Source organism: Mobula hypostoma, unplaced genomic scaffold, assembly GCF_963921235.1.
Source record: "Mobula hypostoma unplaced genomic scaffold, sMobHyp1.1 scaffold_134, whole genome shotgun sequence".
Classification (NCBI taxonomy): domain Eukaryota; kingdom Metazoa; phylum Chordata; class Chondrichthyes; order Myliobatiformes; family Myliobatidae; genus Mobula; species Mobula hypostoma.
The window spans coordinates 85,952-103,784 of record NW_026948246.1 but is presented as its reverse complement, the minus strand read 5'-3'; the positions used below and the strand labels follow the sequence as shown (position 1 = coordinate 103,784).

Below are 17,833 nucleotides of genomic sequence, written 5' to 3'. Positions count from 1 at the left end.
TACACTATCTACAACACCACCAACCTTTATGTCGTCTGCAAACTTGCAAACCCACCATTCTACCCCCATATCCCGGTCATTAATAAAAATCAAAAAAAGCAGAGGTCCCTGAACAGATCCTTGTGGGACACCACTAGTCACAATCCTCCAGTCTGAATATACTCCCTCCACCACCACCCTATGCTTTCTGCATGCAAGCCAATTCTGAATCCACCTGGTCAAAGTTCCTTGGATCCCATGCCTTCTAACTTTCTGATTAAGCCTACCGTGTGGAACCTTGTCAAATGCCTTACTAAAATCCATGTAGATCACATCCACTGCACTACCCTCATCTATGTGCCTGGTCACCTCCTCAAAGAACTCCATCAAGCTTGTTAGACACGATCTGCCCTTCACAAAGCCATGCTGACTGTCCCTGATCAGACCATGATTCTCTAAATGCCCATAAATCCTATCTCTAAGAATCTTTTCCAATACCTTTCCCACCACAGACGTAAGGCTCACTGGTCTATAATTACCCGGACTATCCCTACTACCTTTTTTGAACAATGGGACAACATTTGCCTCCCTCCAGTCCTCCGGTACCATTCCCATGGACAATGAGGATATAAAGATCCTAGCCAGAGGCTCAGCAATCTCTTCTCTCGCCTCGTGGAGCAGCCTGGGGAATATTCTGTCAGGCCCCAGGGACTTATCCATCCTAATGTATTCTAACAACTCCAACACCTCCTCTGCCTGAATATCAACATGCTCCAGAACATCAATCTCACTCATATTGTCCTCACCATCATCAAATTCCCTCTCATTGGTGAATACCGAAGAGAAGTATTCATTGAGGACCTCGCTCACTTCCACAGCCTCCAGGCACATCTTCCCACCTTTATCTCTAATTGGTCCTATCTTCACTCCTGTCATCCTTTTTTCCTTCACATAATTGAAGAATGCCTTGGGGTTTTCCTTTACCCTACTCACCAAGGCCTTCTCATGCCCCCTTCTTGCTCTTCTCAGCCCCTTCTTAAGCTCCTTTCTTGCTACCCTATATTCCTCAATAGACCTATGTGATTCTTGCTTCCTGAACCTCATGTATGCGGTCTTCTTCCACCTGACTAGATTTTCCACCTCACTTGTCACCCATGGTTCCTTCACCCTACCATTATTTATCTTCCACACTGGGACAAATTTATCCCGAACATCCTGCAAGAGAGCTCTAAACATCGACCACATGTCCATAGTACATTTCCCTGCAAAAACATCATCCCAATTCACACCCGCAGGTTCTAGCTTTATAGCCTCATAACTTGCCCTTCCCCAATTAAAAAATTTCCTGTCCTCTCTGATTGTATCCTTTTCCATGATAATGCGAAATGCAAGGGAGCGGTGGTCACTGTCCCCCAGATGCTCACCCACTGAGAGATCTGTGACCTGACCTGGTTCATTACCTAATACTAGATCTAGTATGGCATTCACACTGGTCGGCCTGTCCACATACTGTGACAGGAATTGGTCCTGGACACACTTAAACTCTGCCCCATCTAAACCCTTGGAACGAATCAGGTGCCAATCAATATTAGGGAAGTTAAAGGCACCCATGATAACAACCCTGTTATTTTTGCACCTTTCCAGAATCTGCCTCTCAATCTGCTCCTCTGTATCTCTGCTGCTACCAGGGGGCCCGGAGAGTCACCACCCATGGGGGACCGTGAGCACACACCACGTGATCTTGCGTCACAAAGCGGAGGGCGGGGCTAAATAGCCTCACGTGACCTGTTGGCGGGACTTCCATTCCAATTCTGCGGAAAGAGACAGCCTGGGCTCCTGGTTTGGGTCGTTCAATGCAGATTAAGTGGAGTCGACACGTTTCTGACGAGCCCAGATAACTGGGTACTAAATGAGTAATTGGCCCGCAGTTCGGTGCTGACGGCCAACATCAGATCTCCCGGCTGGGTATCGGTCTCAGTACTCACCGATAGGAAAACTGATATCTTCGGCCCGCAGACAGTGATCCCGACCCCCGGCTCCCCGATCAAGGAGGCGATCGTCCCTTCCCGATCCCGCAGACGATCCGCTTCAGCACTGAGCGGCAAGGCAAACGCCGACAATCTGGCGACAGTGAGCATGCGCGAAGGGGTTGTCGCGTCATCCGGAGGGCGGGGCCTCGGGAACAGACGCGCGGCTGCCCGTCTGCGGTTAAATGGGCGGGGCGAACAGGATCACGTGACCGGTGGGTCCCACAACCCAGGGAGAGACTCCAGCGACCCGCCCGTCACTCTGTGTTATGTACAGCAGCGATAGACCACAAACTCAGTCTGTATTAGTATAAACTACTATCTGTATTAGTATAGAGACAATTAAACAAACTACTCTTCTAAACAGAAGTTAACAGTGTTATGCGTTTGCGGCTCCCAAACTCTCAAGTTTAGGAACAGTTCTGAAAGTTTCAAGATGGCAAGTTTCAGTTATCCACGGAATGGGGAAGTTTGTAAATCCACATTGAAATGCAACGAGAAAGTAATCACAAAGAATTTCACAGATTCTACGCTGGGAAAAGTTTATGGGACTGAAATTTTAACTTTGGCCCACAGTATGCCCGTAGGTGGCCATTTTGGCATGAATAAAACTGTAAACAGGATTATGAAAGAATTTTACTGGCCGAATTTGAGGAAAGGTATTGTGACCTTTTGCAGAACCTGTCACACTAGTCAAGTTGTGGGTAAACCTAATCAGGTCACCCTAGTGGCCCCACTCCGGCCTATACCTGCATTCGGTGAACCTTTTTCCAAATTTTATTAAAGCTAAAACTGTGGTGAAGGCTCCAAACAAGTTTTCTTTACTTTATTTGGTTTGCCTAAAGAAATCCAGTCTGACCAAGGAAGTAATTTTACATCTGGATTATTCCAGCAGGTAGTTTACGAACTGGGAGCTAAACAAATTACATCGTCTGCGTACCATCCGGAATCACAAGAGCTTTAGAAAGATTTCATTCTACCCTCAAAACAATGATTAGGACGTACTGTGTTGAAAATGGACAAGAGTGGGATGAAGGAATACATTTGCTTTTGTTCACCGTAAAGGCTGATTTATACTTGTGCGTTTGGGATACGCCGTATCCTACACCGTAGGCCTGATTTAATTTTTGCATAGCCCTACGCCGTAGCGAGCATGCATAGTTGTGTCTGCATCACTCTGCACTTCACCACCAAAATGCAAGTTGGCGGTGGGGTTTCTCTGACACTGTTGAACTTCTTCGTGAGAGACATGGATGAGGAAATGCATCTCAAATATTTTCCCATGTCGGCAGGTAGATTTGACGATTTGGTTCATTGTCTCCAAGCATTTATTTCGCATCAGTGTACAGACATGGCAGAGAAAAGCAACCAGAAATGTGTAGGAGGAAATGCGATGCTACCAAGCGGACCAATCACAGTGGTTGCGGTCTGCGTCACCGCAATGCGTGAGTTACTTTTTTGAGGAGGTGCCTGTCCCTCTACGGCGTAGGGTACAGCGAGGGTACGGCGTACACTTGATGCATAAGTATAAATCAGGCTTAAAAGAGTCGGTACAGGAGTCACTGGGCTTTAGTCCATTTGAACTTGTATTTGGTCATAGAGTGAGGGGACCTTTGACCTTGTTAAAAGAACAGTGGGATGATGTTCAAAAATAAACTACACCAAGCCTGTAGTCTAGCCAGACAAATCTCAAAGATTTCTCAAAACAAAATGAAGTGTTGGTTTGATAAGCAGACCAAAACAAAAGAAAATACTAGGTGGGGGATAATGTGCTTGCCTTATCTCCAATGTTGATGGATCCACTTCAAGCGAAATTCAATGGACCGTATGAAATAGTCTCTCAAATTAATGATGTGAATTATGGTATTAAAACACATGACTGATGTAAACTAACACGGGTGGTACACATCAATATGATAAAGTCTTATTCTGACAAGCAGGCACCATTGGTGAGTGTTGTCAAACATAACAATCTGGCAACCCTGAGAATGAAACAATTGACTTGTCTGAAACTTTTCACAAACCAAACATGGTCCCAGTTAGGCTAATGAACTCGGTTGTTCTCGAAAACATTCAAAACAAGTTGGCTCATCTGCAGCCAAAGCAAGAAGAACAGCTGAAGGAATTAATTCTAAAGTTTAAAGATTTATTTCCCAATGTTCCAAAGGAAACCACGGTCACAGTACATGACGTAGATATTGGTCAAGCCAAACTGATTAAACAAACCCATATCGCTGAATGTAGAGAAGTGTAAATTGGCTGAGCAAGAAATTGAATACATGCTGGAAAATAGTATTATTAGGCCTTCAACATCAGATTGGAGCTCACCCTGTGTTATTGTGCTCAAACCTGATGATAGTGTTAGATTTTGCACTGATTATAGGAAGGTAAATGCAGTAACAAAAACAGATGCCTATCCTATTTCTAGGGTGGATGATTGCATCGATAAGGTTGGAAAAGGTAATTTCTTACAAAGATTGATCTGTGAAAGGGTAGCTGCACACATAAAAGTTGCTGGTGAACGCAGCAGACCAGGCAGCATCTCTAGGAAGAGGTGCAGTCGACGTTTCAGGCCGAGACCTGACGGAGGGTCTCGGCCTGAAACGTCGACTGCACCTCTTCCGAGAGATGCTGCCTGGTCTGCTGCGTTCACCAGCAACTTTTATGTGTGTTGCTTGAATTTCCAGCATCTGCAGAATTCCTGTTGTTTTCTGTGAAAGGGTATTGGTGTGTTCCATTGACGGACTGAGGTAGAGAAATTTCTGCATTTGTGACACCTTCTGGGTTGTATGAATACAATGTTTCGCCATTTGGAATGAAATATGCTCCAGGAACATTCCAGAGAATGATTGATTCTGTAATTCAAGGGTTAGGACACACAGATGCCTATATTGATGACTTAGTCACAGGGAGTGACACTTGGGAAGAGCATATTTCTTTAGTAGAAAAGCTGTTTGACAGGCTCTCCAGGGCCAACCTTACAGTTGACTTAGCTAAGAGTGAATTTGGCCATGCCACTGTGATCTATCTTGGCTGTGTTGTAGGTCAAGGCAAGTTGGCTCCTGTGCAGGCAAAATCCAGGCAATTTCTGAAGTTCCTATTCCGACTGTGTGACGAAGGCCCGTCACTGATTACAGACGTCTCATGGCACACTCAGTAAAACACTCAAAGGGTCATCCACACACATTATTCCCTCTGTTATTGTGGTGAGTGAACGCATCTCAATAAATCAACAGTCACAATTTTACACTCAACCCCAGCAATAATAGGTATGAAAAAAAGAAAAACACTGTCACAGTTTTATTATCTCAGGTCAATTTATTCATATTCATCTTTCCAAAAAGTGTTTTGCCGAAGTGTCATGATAATCTGACGTCTCTCTCCTCCACAGTCACTGGGTCTGAAACAGAGCTGCTGCATAGAGCTGTCTTATATAGAGGCAGCAGCAACCTGCACAGGTGTGCCGATGGTGGAGGATACCATCTTTACCTGGGACAAGGGTTATGTTACCTATTTACTCACCTTGTGGTAAAGTTTTGGGGTTTATACATGTTATTTAACCGGGAAATGGTGAATCCTATGATGAAGTATATGTGTTCATTGTGAGAACTGGCGGTAGAGTTTCAGATTGTGTGAAATGGAAGATAATTGAGTTAATTAGCTTTTGGTTAGTCTAGGGGGATTGGCTTAGCAGTTATAAACCTCGGGTTACCAAGGCTTTGGGTTGTTTTTTTGTTTAGTCTGAGGGTGGCTGTTAACCAGACAGGTGACAATTGCAAGCTGTATATATATATATATATATATAAAAAATCTTCTTGTTTTGATGTGGACCTCCAAGTTTTTGATTTTTCACTATTTTTGTAAATAAAAGCACCTCAATCTATTTTTGCCACTCAAGCCATCTTGTTATTTTTCTTAGACAGACGACCCACAGTTTTTGTGTCAGACTGGTAAGAAGGCTCTTGGAAGGTTTCTGGGAATGGTTGGATATTATCGTAAGTTCTGTAAGAACTTTGCTGATATCGCTCTTCCTGTGACTAATCTCCTGAAGAAGGGTGAAAAGTTTGTTTGGACCAAGCCTTGTCAGGAAGCATTTGATCAATTGAAAGTTATTATTTGGGATTAGGCCAATCAATTAGTGTCATCAGCAAATTTAATTAATAGATTGGAGCTGTGGGTGGCGACACAGTCATGGGTGCACAGAGAGTAAAGGAGAGGGCCAAGGAGACAACCCTGTGGGGTGTGTGTGCTGAGGGTCAGAGAGAGAGAGGTGAGGGAGCCCACTCTTACCACCTGCCAGCCATCTGACAGGAAGTCCGGGATCCAGCTGCACAAGGCAGGGTGAAGGCCGAGGTCTCTGAGCTTCTTGTCGATACTTCACGCCTTCGTATGGCTAAAGCTCTGCCATGACTGCAAGGAACTGCAGAGAACTTTGGTCTCATCTGGAAACATCATAGAAACAAGCCTCCCCACTATGGACTCTTCCTACACTTCCCCTGCCTCGGGAAAGCAGGTCGTGCACACAAAGATGCCCACAACTTTGGACATTATTGCTGCAAACCCAATCCCCCATCGGGGAAGAGATACAAAACCCTTAAAGAGCGTACCACCAGGCTCATGGACAGCTTCCTGTCTGCGGTTGTAAGCCAAATTAATGGTCTCCGGTCCAATAAAATGGACTCGACCTCAGAATGTAACTCGACGTGACCCTGCCCCATATGTCTATCTGCACTGCACTTTCTCTGCAGCCATAATGCTTTGTTACAGTTATTGTTTTGTCGTATATCAGCTCAATGTACTGTTGTAATGTATCGATCTGTGTGGATGGTAGGTCGGGCAAGATTTTCACTGTAGCTCAGTACGTGATAAGGATAAACAAATTCCCCATTTTAATTGTGTGGAGATATTAGACAGACTGAGCTTCTGCTTTGGAACCACAGAAGGAAACTTAACTGTTGTCATTTCTGAGGAACACAAATAAATAGAAAAGGCTTCAGTCTCGCATTACGATCTGTGGTAACTGGGATCAGGTGACCGGTGGTGGGTCTCCCAGACCAATTATCAGAATCAGGTTTAATAGCACCGGCAGATGTCATGTAATTTGTTGTCTCTATGTCAGCAGTAGAACCTAACTCATAACAATAGATTTTAACCATTGTGATTTAAAATAAGAATATACATATTAAATAGTTAAATTATATAAGTAGTACAAAATTAAAAAACGTAATAAACTATTTTAAATGTGTGGAACTATTTGACTGAATGGGTTGTTGCTTTTGAAATTCTGGAGTGAAGCTTAACTAAACGGTACTAAAGTATAACTAAACTTATGAGAAGCTCAGAAAATATAAAAGGCTAAATTCTCACATAAATGGGTCAGACACCCAAAAACATTGGCTGCACTTCAGCAGGTACAAACAGTGGAATGAGACCTAGTCTTGGGCCTCAGCCCAGTGGTTATGATCTGAGGCCTGGGACGAGGTGAGGGTAAGCATTCGGCACGGACTAGAAGGGCCGAGATGGCCTGTTTCCATGCTGTAATTGTTATGTGGTTATATGGAAACATGCTGAAAATATTGCAGAAAAAAATCATTGTCCACCCACAACGAGAGGACGTGACAGATCCGGATCTCAGTGCCTTGTCTGAATGGGTGAAAGATGAAGCTACATGTACACGTAGAGCAGTGACCGGCAGATGCTGCAGATCTGTGGAAAAACGTGAACAGGAAACAGGATCACCTGACGGGTGGAGGGTCTCCCATCTGATCCGCTGACTCTGCTCCTCGCCCCTCACACGCTGCCCGACCCATCTGCTGCATTTCCCACATTATTCCATATTTACACAAGATACATTTTTACTTTTTCTTCCAGATCGTCCCTGTCCCTTTCCCTCCACCCCCAGGTCACAGAGTCACAGGCTCGATTCCCATCCCGGTCCAACAGACAATTCAGACCCAAACTGGAAATGTGCAGGTTTCATTTAAATCAGTCTATGTTTATAAACACTAATTTCTATTCACATTCCTCCGGCCTCACTGAACAGGAACACTGAAACATCAAGTGAGAAACAGCAGGAGGTGGCCATTCAGCCCCTCTAACCATCAACAAGATGACGGCTGCTCTCCCATCTCAGCCACATGATTCTGCCCGATTCTTATTTACTCGATCCCTCCGGTCTCCAGACATCTGCCGACCTCTGTTTTATGTGAGGACGATCACTGAGTCTTCACCGCCCTCTGTGGTGGGGATTTACAGACATTCACCACCCTCGGAGTGGAGACATTTCCCCTCATCTCAGTCCCGGACAGTCCACCCCTTTTTCAGAGACTGGGATCCCTGGTTCAACCGGTAATGATGTTGTGCGTTTCAATGTGTTCACCTCTCAGTCCTCGATTCTCCAAATGAAAGGGTAATCGCATTTGATCTTTCTTCATATGATGACCCCACCACTCCAGGGATCAGTCTGGTGAATCTTCATTGCACTCTCTATAACAAATACTCTCCAACCTCTTTGTTAATCCTCTATGGAATTAATTTCCATCTTCTGCAGCCCCGTGTTGCCCCAACCACTCACCTCCCACCCCCGTCACTATTTCCACCTTCCCACCTCCCCCTCACCTGGATCCACCTCTCACTCCCCAGCTCTTGCCCCATCCCCACCCCTCACCTCTTTTCTCTGACTATTTCCCGTCCACTCTCAGTCCAGAGGGAGGGTCTCGGCCCGAAATGTTGACGGTCCATTTCCCTCCACAGATGCTGCCCGACCCACTGAGTTCCTCCGGCAGTTTGTTCTTTGGTCTGTATAACCCGTGTTAGTGTGGGGAGCGGGATTTTACACCATATTCCAGGTACAGTCTCAACAAAACACAAATAATTGTCACTTTGCCCGGACCATTGGCCCCGCTTGCAGGGCAACAGTCTGCCGGTGTTTGCCCCCCAATGTGGTGAATCGCCACCACCGTGGGCTCAGACATTTCCACAGATGAGCCCCTCCTGTCCCCACCGGGACAAACATCCTGTCCGCCCCCTCTCTCACCGTCTTCATCCTTTCAATAAAATCCCCCTCTCCCTCCCCGGGGAACCGGCATCAAACCGACGGGCCGAGCGGTCTCCTCCTACCTCTCAGCGACACATCAGACTCCGGCCGCAGGAGACGCTTCACAAACGCCCCAACTTCCCTCGGAGGGAAATGGAAATAAATCAGAAAGCGGACATTTACTTTGACGGTTGTCCCGCCGTGACGGAAAGTTCGGGAGACGGTGTCAGCGGGGGTAACGCCCTCTCGGCTGGTCCGCCTCCGCTATTGGTTGGAAGCAGTGATTGACAGTGTTTCCCACCAATGGGAATACCGCAGCGCGTGACTCCTCTGTTGACGGCGGTGGGGGAGGGACTGGTCACGTGATTAGTAGCCCAGCCGTTAAACCGACCAAGCTCGAGCTCACCAGCGCGCGGGGCACAAAAGGCCCCGGATGATCGGTTGAGGTAAGAAGGGATCTCCGGGTTGGGGGTCTCACCGGGCGGGCGTTTTCAACACCGACTTCGGGTAGTTGCTGTGAGCTCCGGACTCCGTGACCCGCAATCCCGGGACAGTCCTGCTCTCTTCCCTCTCTCTCAGCCCCACCATCCGTACACGGGCCCCGGGGAGCTTCCGGCTGATGAGGGAATGGGAACCGATGGATCTCTCAGACAGAGCTGAGCTCCAGCTGTCTAAATGCAAGGATCGGGAACTCGGAGAAAGGGAACAAAATCTTTTACATCAGCTGTTGAGAAAATCACCTTTGTTCTGCCTCCAGTCACAAACAAGAGAAAATCTGCAGATGCTGGAAATCCAAGCAACACACACAAATTGCTGGAGGAACTCAGCATTAGTACTCTTTTCCATAGATGCTGCCTGGCCTGCTGAGTTCCTCCAGCATTTTGTGTCTGTTGCTTGTTCTACCTCCTCTTGTTCTGGACTTTTCTACCCGTGAGAACATGTTTTGTCCCACTCTCTCTGGGTACATAATGATATCAAACACCTTTGCCCTGGGCAACAAGTAGCTTTCACATCACAAATGTGCCAGACTCCAATGAGACAGACTACTGCCCTTCCCTTCATATTCATTGGCATTGCCATCACTGAGTTCACCACTGTCAGTCACCTGAGGGAGGGTTCAGGGGAAATATTTATGTACAATACAGAAACTGGTGTTACCTGTGTGTATTGTGGTGATGTAAAAGTTGCTGGAGAATTTGAAAGTGGGAAGAAGTGGAGTGATATTTGGAAATCTGACTTTTTAAAGCGTCATTTAGCAAGCAAATGACGTATGGATGGTGTGGAACAGCTGTGGAGAGAAAATCATTACCCACTACAGGCCTACTATACAGGTTGTGTGAGAGTGCAGATGAATTTGATCAAACCCAGAGGAGATCAAAGTTCTGATTGACAGTGATTTGCTAGCTGTTAAAATGAATACCTCTCTATTTAAAGTTCACTCTGCCCATGTTGTCACTGGGTAACAATATGCACAGTAAAAGCTTTTCGTGCACACTGGTCATTAAAAGCTTTTATAGATATGTAAAAGGGAAAAGACTGGTAAAGACAAATGTAGGTCCCCTGCAGACAGAAACAGGTGAATTGATTATGGGGAGCAAGGACATGGCAGACCAATTGAATAATTACTTTGGTTCTGTCTTCACTAAGGAGGACAGAAATAATCTCCCAGAAATAGTAAGGGACAGAGGGTCCAGTGGGATGGAGGAACTGAGCGAAATACATGTTAGTAGGGAAGTGGTGTTAGGTAAATTGAAGGGATTGAAGGCAGATAAATCCCCAGGGCCAGATGGTCTGCATCCTAGAGTGCTTAAGGAAGTAGCCCAAGAAATAGTGGATGCATTAGTGATAATTTTTCAGAACTCGTTAGATTCTGGACTAGTTCCTGAGGATTGGAGGGTGGCTAATGTAACCCCACTTTTTAAAAAAGGAGGGAGAGAGAAACGGGGGAATTATAGACCGGTTAGCCTAATGTCGGTGGTGGGGAAACTGCTGGAGTCAGTTATCAAGGATGTGATAACAGCACATTTGGAAAGCGGTGAAATGATCGGACAAAGTCAGCATAGATTTGTGAAAGGAAAATCATGTGTGACGAATCTCATAGAATTTTTTGAGGATGTAACTAGTAGAGTGGATAGGGGAGAACCAGTGGATGTGGTATATTTGGATTTTCAAAAGGCTTTTGACAAGGTCCCACACAGGAGATTAGTGTGCAAACTTAAAGCACGCGGTATTGGGGGTAAGTTATTGGTGTGGGTGGAGAATTGGTTAGCAGACAGGAAGCAAAGAGTGGGAATAAACGGGACCTTTTCAGAATGGCAGGCGGTGACTAGTGGGGTACCGCAAGGCTCAGTGCTGGGACCCCAGTTGTTTACAATATATATTCATGACTTGGATGAGGGAATTAAATGCAGCATCTCCAAGTTTGCGGATGACACGAAGCTGGGTGGCAGTGTTAGCTGTGAGGAGGATGCTAAGAGGATGCAGGGTGACTTGGATAGGTTGGGTGAGTGGGCAAATTCATGGCAGATGCAATTTAATGTGGATAAATGTGAAGTTATCCACTTTGGTGGCAAAAATAGGAAAACAGATTATTATCTGAATGGTGGCCGATTAGGAAAAGGGGAGGTGCAACGAGACCTGGGTGTCATTATACACCAGTCATTGAAAGTGGGCATGCAGGTACAGCAGGCGGTGAAAAAGGCAAATGGTATGCTGGCATTTATAGCGAGAGGATTCGAGTACAGGAGCAGGGAGGTACTACTGCAGTTGTACAAGGCCTTGGTGAGACCACGCCTGGAGTATTGTGTGCAGTTTTGGTCCCCTAATCTGAGGAAACACATCTTTGCCATAGAGGGAGTACAAAGAAGGTTCACCAGATTGATTTCTTGGATGGCAGGACTTTCATATGAAGAAAGACTGGATGAACTAGGTTTGTAATCATTGGAATTTAGAAGATTGAGGGGGGATCTGATTGAAACGTATAAGATCCTAAAGGGATTGGACAGGCTAGATGCAGGAAGATTGTTCCCGATGTTGGGGAAGTCCAGAACGAGGAGTCACAGTTTGAGGATAAAGGGGAGCCTTTTAGGACCGAGATTAGGAAAAACTTCTTCACACAGAGAGTGGTGAATCTGTGGAATTCTCTGCCACAGGAAACAGTTGAGGCCAGTTCATTGGCTATATTTAAGAGGGAGTTAGATATGGCCCTTGTGGCTACGGGGGTCAGGGGGTATGGAGGGAAGGCTGGGGCGGGGTTCTGAGTTGGATGATCAGCCATGATCATAATAAATGGCGGTGCAGGCTCGAAGGGCCGAATGGCCTACTCCTGCACCTATTTTCTATGTTTCTATGTTTCTACTTCACGGCTCCATATAATGATTTGATCTGTACACAGAATCCCAGTACATGTGACAATATTAAACCGATTCCAATTCCATCCAGCTAGGAAACAAATCTGAATCAGTCTTCCCACCACGGGGGAGTCACAGTCCGTGGACAAATCAGGCCGCTCACACGGAGTTGCCTTGTCCGGATCACAGTGAGAAGTGAGCGGCGACTTGCATATCAGGGGTTCGCAAGTTCACAGAGTACGTCACGGCGGCACGTCATTTCCGGGTAAGGTACTCTCTCTGACTGGAACTGGATGGCGATAATTTTATGCCCCTTCTATCCACATGTTCACCCAGATCCGTCTGATCTGCTGTCAGACTCTCTGCCTCCGCCGGGCGCTCACGCAATTGGTTTCTGATCTGTAGCAACTCACCCGGTGAGGAACAAAGCGATCCGATACTCTCTGTGTTCGCTACACTTCAGAACCATTTATGGTGCCTGGCTGCTGACGCCTCCTTGCGTGGGATGTATTGCAAACTGGTTATCGTCTGCCGATAATCGCGATCCTCTCAGTCTCAGGGTGTTTCGCTACAGCGGTCACACACCGATCCAGTTTATCGGTTTCGTGCTGTTTTAGGATTATTCCTCTCACGTGTACCGAGATACAGTGGAACTGTGTCTGGCGTTTTGTTCCATGAAACTCCAATGATTACACAATGTGTTGAGTAGAACAATGTACAGCAATATTATGTCACTGTTCCTGTGCACCGTGTCTCGTGTAATTAAAGGAAGCATACATTCCAGTGTAGATGGAAATGTTGGGCTGGGGATTCATTGTTCAGTCGTCCCGGGAATCATTTGCATCCAGGAAGCCGTTCTGTTCTCACCCCGGTTCGGGCAAAGAAACGCGGGGAAATACAGCGCACATACTTTGGTGTTTTACCTATCGGGATCTATAGACTTAAAACTCTGAAACGGCTTGTTCCTTCAGACTTATCACAGACCTAATGTCATTGGCGTGTGTTATAAACTTACCAAACTTCCCCAAAATCTGTTAAAGTCACTTCGAGTCTTTGGAGCAGCCGGTAAAATAGGCTGAGAATTGGCGGATGGAATTTCATGCAGGTATCTGCGAGCTGTCGCATTTTGGGAGGACATACACGTTGAATGCTCGGTCACCGATGAGTGCGGTGGAACAGAGGGATCCGGGAATAGAGATCCATAATCTCTCGAAAGCGGCATCACCGGTCGACAGTGTGGTAAAGAGAATGTTTCTGTAAATTGACCTTCATAAGTCAAGGTATTGATTATCGGAGATGAGATGTTATGTTGGAGTTGTATAAGACGTTTGTGAGACCGAATTCGAGGAGTATTGTGCGCAGTTATGGTCAGCTGTTTGAAGGAAATCTGTCAATAAGACTGAATGAGTTCATAGAGATTTTACAAGAATGTTTCAGACCTTGAGGACTTAGTGGTGTGCACTTCTTACCAGAATAGAACATACCCAATCGAGTGTTGAAACCTGTTTTCGTTGATACAGTGAATCCCGAGAAGGTTTACTGTGAGCGGGACAGAGGGAATGGAACTGGCCCGACACCCAGTCTGAGTGTGTGCAGTTCTCACAACATCTTCTTCACGCGGTAAGCACCGTGTCCGCTTCCCGCTTCTTCCTCCCCCCACCCCTCACCATCCCCTCACTCCTTAGCACACCCTCCTTTCTCAGTCTCACCACGTGAGCTCACCGTGTCCGCTTCCCGCTTCTCCCCCACCCCTCACCATCCCCTCACTCCTCAGCACACCCTCCTTTCTCAGTCTCACTACGTGAGCTCACCGAGTCCGCTTCCCGCTTCTCCCCCACCCCTCACCATCCCCTCACTCCTCAGCACACCCTCCTTTCTCAGTCTCACTACTCCATTTTCCGTAACTCACCCCTCTGTTTTATCTTACTCTCCTTCTCTTTCCCCTCTCACCCTAACGCTCCTCCTTCCTTTCCTCACCTCCCTCTCGAACTGCCCTCACTCCCACTTTATAAAACTCTCACTTTTCTTCTCCCCTTTCTGTCTACAAACCCCCCACCCCCACCCCTGCCACTGCCCCTTCACTGACCGACAATGAATCTGTGCCCGTGCTCATTCCGGGATAGCGCACCATCACTTTCTATGTGTGATGGTGACAGAGAAACAATTGTCGACAAGATAGACGGGTTTATTCTGGTGTTTGGAGATTGGAGTTTACAGGCATTCAGAGCTGCCTGACCCAGAGGACAGAGAGACATAGAAGGCGAGTGGGGGGAGAGGGGGGAGAGAGAGCGAGAGAGAGTGACCGGGGTAGAGAGAAGCGTGAGTGGGTGAGAGATGGGAGTGGGTTAGGCGATGTTGCGGTTGGGAAAAAACGGGGGGTGGGGGGCAGAATGGTGGGAAATGTGATTGACATTGCTGAGAAATAAATGTGGAGTGAGAGACGGGGAGAGGGTGACGGGGCAGACAGAGCCGTTGGGAACAGGGTGACAGAGGAGAGAGAGCGGATGGGTTACAGTTGGGTAGAGAGATGCGGTACAGAGAGAGACGGCGAGAGAGATTGGGATAGAAACGAGCGAGAGAGATGGGGGAGATAAGCAAGGGAGAGAGACAGGGAAGTGCGAGGGAGATTGGAGGGGAGTAGACTCTGGGAAGGATTGTGAGGAAAGAGTGGGGTGTGAGAGAGAAATCGAGGGAGAACAAGAGAGAGAGAGGGAGAGAAACGGGAATAGGGAGATTGGAGGAGACAGTCATGCGGAGATGGGGAGAGGCAAGGGGTGTGAGAGACAGAAATGTGGGAAAAGAGAGAGACTGGGAAAGAGTAAGATGGGAGAGAGGTGAGACGACGGGAGAGGGATGATGGGAATAAGAGGTCGAAACAGATGGGGGCGAGATAATGGGGAGGGTAAATGACTGACACGGAGAGACTAGGGGAGAGAACATGGGAGGAGAGAGTGCTGAAGGAGAGAGGGAAAATGGGCTGAGAGAGACTGAGAGAAAGAGAGGGAAAGACTGGGCTGAGACGGGTCGAACAGTAGAACTGTGGAAAGAGAGCAGAAGAGCGAGGGACTGGTGGAGAGAGAGAGAGAGACGAGGAGAAGGAGTGAAAGAAAGCGAGAGACAGAGACAGAGAAAGAGACGAGGAGAGGGAATAACAGTGAGCCGAGACAGCCAGAAATTAGGAGGGGGTCTTGGGGTGGGACAGAGAGACCAGAGGGAGAGTAATACTGAAAGAAAATGAAAATAAAGTGGTAGAGGCGAGAGTGACCTGTGAGAGACAGACACTGTCGGGGATATGAGAAAGTCTGGGAAAAGAAATTTTCGGGAGAGCGAGACAGAGAGACCAGGGAGGGCTGGGGAGAGAGAGAGACAGAGTCTGGGTGAGAAAGACGAGGTAGTAAAGGCCAACAGAAAGTGAGACGGAGGAAAGCGGGAAATGGGGAGCGAGACAGCAACAGGGGTGACAGAGGAACTGGGGATAGGGGGATAGAGAGAGAGAGAGAGAGACAGATTGCGGGTGGGATAGAGAGACAGGAAGAAGTCTTGTAAGTGATAGAGACGGGGTGAGAAAGACGGAGGAGAGAGAGATGGGGAGAGACCGGTGGGGTAGAGAAAGACCGAGCGGATAGAGAAAGACGAGAGGCGAGAGAGAGGGAAACCATTGACGGGAAGACAGATCGGAGTGAGGAGTGAGCTTGGGATGGGGAGAGAGATCTAATTGGAGAGGGAGATTGGATGTGACGGAGACCGGGAGAGACTGAGACGGTGGAGAGACACGCGGGGGGGGGGGAGGGCGGTGTGGAGAGTAAAAGATGTGGGAAAGACTGCAGAGGGAGAGAGGAAGAGACTGGGGAGAGAAGGGCTAGACGAAGTGGGCAGAGGGAGAGAGAGACTCAGGGAGAGAGAGCGATTGGAGAGTGAGTCGGGGAAGATTGAATGTGGGGGCGAAAGAGAGACAGTTTTTACAGACTGGTGCGGGAGTGAGAAACTACTACAGAGAGACAGGAGATAAGAGGACGGAGGGAGGAAGATAGGGAGACTAGGTGTAGGGAGAGACAGAGACTGGGATGAGGGAGGGTGGGGAAGTGTAAGTCAGAGAAAAGCCTGATGAACCCTGAGGGATTGGAGGGATTTCTCTCACGCATGGCATTCTGGGATTGCACAGCCACCATTCTTCAATCCCTCTGAAACATTCAGCGCTTCCCATCTAACTGACCACTCCCTTCCTTGACCCCTGTTTCCCACACCGTATCCACAATCTCCTTTTCCCATCCTGTCTTCGCGACAACCACCCTCCCTTACGCGTTGTGTGACCTCTTACCTCCCTCCCGTCTCTCTGACCACCCCGACCCGCCTCCTGTTACGCATGCGCGGAGTAGTTTGCTGAAACCCTTGTACTGAGTCATGTTAGAAATGGGACGCGCTGTGGAGGTTACAATGTGGAGGTTACGATCCGGACCCACTCGAGACGAAAACCCTGAGCTGTTGAAATCCAGCGCCGAGAGTGCCTCAGTCTGTAAACCCGCCCTATTAAACAGCCGCATGCGCACCTGCAATATTATCGCAATCAATCTGATTAACATGTTTAATATGTTGACACCTTCCCCTGCGTTTCTTCCCATCTGTACCGCAACCTCCCGTCCCTCCTCCGACCTGCCCCTCACTCCCTCGCTCCAGATCGATCACCCTCCCTGAGCTTCGCGAGCGGAACGGTCTCCTAGGCTGATGCAGGAGGCGGAAGGTCCCGGAGTGGACGCATCCGGGGACGTAGCCATCCTCTTGCCCCGACAGGAGTCCCAGACGGAGCTCAGGACAGCCTGCAGCCAGACCGGACTTGGAGATCGGCTAGCCCGGGAGGAAGAGTCTCCTCTCCTAATGAGGGTCTGACACGGGCCGTGACCGCCTATACCCTGGAGCACCTCTTCTCCTCCCCCACAACCTCTGCGCTCCCTTCTACCTTCATTAGGGAGACACGGCGGAGCCTGGCTTTCAGTCCCGGTGAGCAAAACACTCCAACTTCCTGTGTGGCCTTTCGGACCTACCGCAGCCTTTTGTCCAAGCAGCTCAGCGGCAGGGTTCTGAGGCCGAAGGGGCCGTGAGGAGGGGAGGGATAGTTGGAGATTTGCCTCACCTTCGTGGGGCTGATCCCTGGGGGCCACCGGTGGCAGGGACGGTGGGAGCTCCGGTTTTCCGGCACTAGTGGGGTGAGCGGTGCTCGTAGGCTCGTGGATTCCGTGGTCTTGTGTGTGAGAGCGCGGTAATGCGGGTTTGGACCGCTAGGTGGGGCTTGAACATGGAGAGAGGGAGATCGCTGTGTGGTCTTAATTTAGCTCGATAGAACTCATTAACTTTACGAAATAATTTAAACCAAAGACTTTTGTAAAATATAATAAAATTGACATTTTAGTGTGATTCATTTAGTTCCAGCAGCCTTCTTTCCTAAA

General features: G+C 47.9%; 1 long non-coding RNA gene and 1 pseudogene across 1 annotated transcript; one reads left to right on the top strand and one right to left on the bottom strand.

The window, feature by feature from the left end:
* The window catches only part of LOC134342160 (NACHT, LRR and PYD domains-containing protein 3-like), a 38,964-nt pseudogene extending 29,699 nt beyond the window's left edge, over positions 1-9,265 (bottom strand).
* A 123-nt stretch (positions 9,266-9,388) lies between these two features.
* On the top strand, positions 9,389-14,692 carry LOC134342164 (uncharacterized). Its single transcript, XR_010016963.1, has 3 exons — positions 9,389-9,488; positions 12,484-12,657; positions 13,913-14,692. It is a non-coding gene; the product is annotated as an uncharacterized LOC134342164 (long non-coding RNA).
* Positions 14,693-17,833: the final 3,141 nt, after the last annotated feature.